The sequence below is a fragment of the Cryptomeria japonica genome, chromosome 11 (assembly GCF_030272615.1).
Source record: "Cryptomeria japonica chromosome 11, Sugi_1.0, whole genome shotgun sequence".
NCBI lineage: Eukaryota > Viridiplantae > Streptophyta > Pinopsida > Cupressales > Cupressaceae > Cryptomeria > Cryptomeria japonica.
Genome location: NC_081415.1, coordinates 150175196 through 150179720, shown reverse-complemented (window position 1 = coordinate 150179720; position 4525 = coordinate 150175196).

The following is a 4525-nucleotide window of genomic DNA, read 5'->3' as shown; positions in this document are numbered from 1 at the left end:
AAATAAAGGTTTTTCTTGTTCTTTTTAAAACCCAAAAACAAAGTGCTTTCTCTTCCTATGAAAGAAAAGTAAGGTTTTGTTTGTTGTTCTTTCTAAGTACTCCAAAAGAAAATGAGTTCAATTTTACTAATGAGGAAATGAAGAAAACTTTCAATAACTAACTTAACCAAGTCAGAAATAAAAATTTAATCATAAGCCTAAACTTAGTAAAACAAAAATGTCCCGATCCTGGAAACAAACTTTAGTTACTTGCACCAAAAACTAGTTAGAAAACAAAATTTTCAGGTGGACTTTTACAAGTCTAAATTTTATGTCTCTCTTACAATTTTTTCTTTCTTTCTGTGTCTATGATGTGCTAATCTATAGACCAGATGCACTACAGGATGGAACTTATGCGCTAGAAAAAAGCCTGAATGCACTACGCTATTGTCTTAATGCACTATACTAATTTTTTAAAGCACTCAGACCTATAGGAAATAGTAGAAATTCTATGCACAAAAGTTAAGTCTGGATGCACTAAGGTATGGTATCAATGCACTAAATAGTCAACAAGATGTGCCAAACGAAAGACCGGATGCACTAGAAAATGGTATCCATGCGTTGATTCAAGTTTTCTGTGTACCTACAAAGTTAGTCCTGCATCAAAAATGATTTGATAAATGGGGTTATGTCCCACGGTGGGCACCAAAAATGTATGTGGGAAAAGTGGTTTGATGAAACGAATATTACAACTTCAAGACTAGTCCACACACCAATGGGACTCTTGTTGCAAGTTATGGAGTTGTATGGAATAGCTCAACTTCCCAAGGGATGTTCCATTGTTCTCTACCTCACAAGACCCCTTAAGCTAATGCCTTCGCTCTCAAATCACTAAGCAAAGTGACTTAGGGATGTTTGATCAATCTGACATAAGTGCAATCCTAATGTGCATGATATTAGCAAAAGATGAACTAAACTGGCATGTATATGATGATAAGATGAAAGGATTAGTAAAAGAACTATCCTAACATGATGCACTAGCTTAATATGATTATTATGATAAAGAGAAAACTTCTAAAATGCTTATTAGATTATTTTTATTCACAGAGGGATTAAGATGCTTAATAAAAATGAGTATAGATTAGATGCATAAGACTTGGATCCTAGAATTATAGAAGAATGACTCTATTTATAGGGAAAATAGGCCAATGAAGAGTCAAGATTGGATGATCCTATCAAGGGTTAGGATTGAAAGCTATCAATCCATGTTTACAATTCTCACCAATGAAATGGTGATAATTGTCAACAAGAGGTTTCTTGAGAGGAGATGTAAGAAGCATTAAATGCTTGAGAATACCTCATGGTTACCTTAGAAGGTGAGGGTTAAGGTTAGGTTAGTATTACCCATTGGATAAAGCTTTTACCCAAAGGATAAAATCTTGTGCAAGGGTTAAAGGGATAACAAAGGTTAAGGACATCAATGCCTAATGAGACCCTTGAGTTAGATGAGGGTTGAGTTAAGCAAAAATTCTCCAACCATGTAAGAAGGTTCACTTAACCATTAATGGTTTGGAAGACTTTGGAGGTTAAGTTGTTGAGGACATAAAGCCTTTAATGGTTATTGAAGACTTTAAGGGTTTGAGAAGTGACTTCCCTTTGCTTAGGGATGTGACAATATTTAGTAGATGGGTTAGGCTAATTTAGAAGTGATTAGAAGAATTTAGAAGCTATTTTAGAGAAGCAAGTGGGAGATGTAGGAGAATGCAAGTGGATGGAGATAAGTTGTAATTAAAATGAATTGCTTTATTTCAACAAAATAGATGCAAGTGTGGGGATTTAAATAAATTAGATTTATTTATTTGAAGTGAACAATTTAGTTAAATGTAAATTTAATTAAAAAGAGTAGAAGGGGGTTTTAATTAATTAAAGTGTTTTAATCAATTGAATGATATGAAAGGCCTAGGTGAATTTAATTAAATAAATTGAATAACTTATGACTATCCCGGACATAATTGATTATTTTTTAATAATTAGGTAATAGTCTATATCTGGTGCAAAAAATATTATATTTCATGGGAAGCAATCAATTGTGCCTGGTTTGTAGTCCTTTCCTGATTTTTTTGTTAAGAGTTCAAAAAGTTATGGTTTACTACAAAATAAGTTAGAATATTTCCACCTTGTGAAAGGAGACCCCAGGCCCAACTCTGATCTACAAGGATATATGCAGGGGTCTATAATGTACCAGAGATTGAAAGCCATAAAACATGTGCCATTAATAATTGATGACTTCATTAGGAATGTGGAAAGAGAGGAAGCAATCAAGAAGAGGTTGATGTGTGATAAGGTAGCTAAAGCATATGAATGGAAATTGAGGAGGGGCAAGATTAATGAAGAAATCCTAGAAGGAATTGAGGAACCCATGGCTAAAGAGAACAAAATAATGTCTCATGAATTTGAGATTCTAGATAATGTGCCATTGTATGTCTTTAGAGAAAGGATTAAAGATCCTAGGGAGACTACTCCCATTTCCCACTTATCCCCTGAATCCATTACTGAATTGTTTAGCATCGAAGAAGATGTGCCACCCCCAGGGTTTTGACTTGAACACCACATGGATCTAGCAAAAGGATATCCCTATGAGATGGAAATTGATGATGTCAGAATCCTCAAGCATGAGGAATATGTTTCAGATCAGGAGTTTTTTAACACTCTTAAGTTTGAAACCTTCTTATATGAATACAAAGGTAGGATGATTGGCAACGGATGGGAAACATGACAAAGGAAGATACTCTACAAATGTTGCAAGAGGAAATCAATGCTAAGAAAAGAGAAATGATCCCTAAAAGAGTAAGACAACTCATCAAGGATGCTCATGTGATAATTTACCTTGGGTGGGAAATGAAAGTTGTTATTATATTTGATATCTTTAGGAGAAAGAAACACAATGACAAGTAATTGTTATCGGAGGAGGTTGATAGGATCTTTATAGGTTTAGGGTATAATCTAGAGAAGAAGGCCTTGTTTCTACGGGCTCTATATCCAAGAGACCATAGACCCCTATTGGTAGACAGATGAAGCATTTGTCCACATCATGATCCATCAAGTTGGAAAAATAGACCCTATCATCACTACCCAGTTAAACTTTGATTTTTTGAAGATAAAGAAAGAACAAGTTTAGTTCTTGGTCAGGGAAAACCAAACTGTCAAAGGCCTTTATGGGAAAGCATGAGAAGAGAAACAATATTGGTAGGATAAGGCATTATAGTTGGAATTGGCCCCAAGGATTATAGAGGTTGGAGATGTTACTTATGAAACTGATAAAGATATACTTGAAACAATTGAGGACATGACATATTGGAGGTATAGGAATGAGAATGGGGATAAAAGTTGCACAGGATCGCACTATCAAGCTTGATGATGATATAGTTGATGCTCATTTTAAGGTTATGCTAAAGTATTCTGAAGACTTCTATAAGATGCACACTAGTACCATCAAGCATACACAAAGCATATGAGGTTGCACCAATAGATCTAGGAGATCATGTCCACTCACAAGTCTATGACTCTAGAGGATAATAATGAAGCAGATGCCCTGCTGAAGGCACATAATGAATTCAGGGACAAGTTGAAAAATTCCATTCAATTCTTGGAGAATGAACAATCAATTTTATTTCCATCTGTGTTCCATGATGGATAACTCATGTCTTTGGGATACTAGCAACTTGAATTGACAGGTTTCATGAGCAAAGCCGGAGGACAAGTCGATGAGGATGGGGATCTAGCTCCATATGTGATTGGGATGATAAAGAGATCTTATACCATGGAGAGTGCAATGAATAAATGAACCTTAGAATTCTTGTGTTACTAGGATGATGATTATATCAATCATATTGGCATACATAATTTTTTTTATGTTTAAGTTTAACAAACGCTAGTTTTTTAGTTCAAAAGGGGTGCACCCCTTCATTTCAAAAGACTCATGATTCTTATATATATGAGAAGGTTTGGTAATAATAGTCATCATCAGATAGTTTTAGATCTCTGCAAGAATTTATCAAGACTTTGTTAATGCAATAAATAGACTTTTCTTTCTTTTGTGCAAGTTGTAGAACATATTGTCATGTGTATCAATTCTTTGTGATATTAGCTACAATAGATAAAGTTGCTTGAATTTATTGGTGAATGTTATCTTTAATTTGATTAAATATCCAATTTGATCATCAAAATTATGTTGGCACAAAATAAAAAACAAGTACAAAAAGATAAAAGAAAAGTAAAGGTTTGATAGCACTGACCTCAAGTTCAGTACAACTAATATGTTAATATCATTCACATAGTCCTTGAATTCATCATCATCACTATTAATATCAGCAACTCTATTGGCATCAAGGTGTTTTGTTTTTTGGTTTCTTTGATAAAATTTCTCTGCATGTAGTTTAACCATCAAGAAACAAAAATTATCCATATGAGTAATTCATTTAAAAAATAGTCAAAAAAAGGCAAAATTTCATAGATTCACTATTCTATATATGATTAAAATACATTT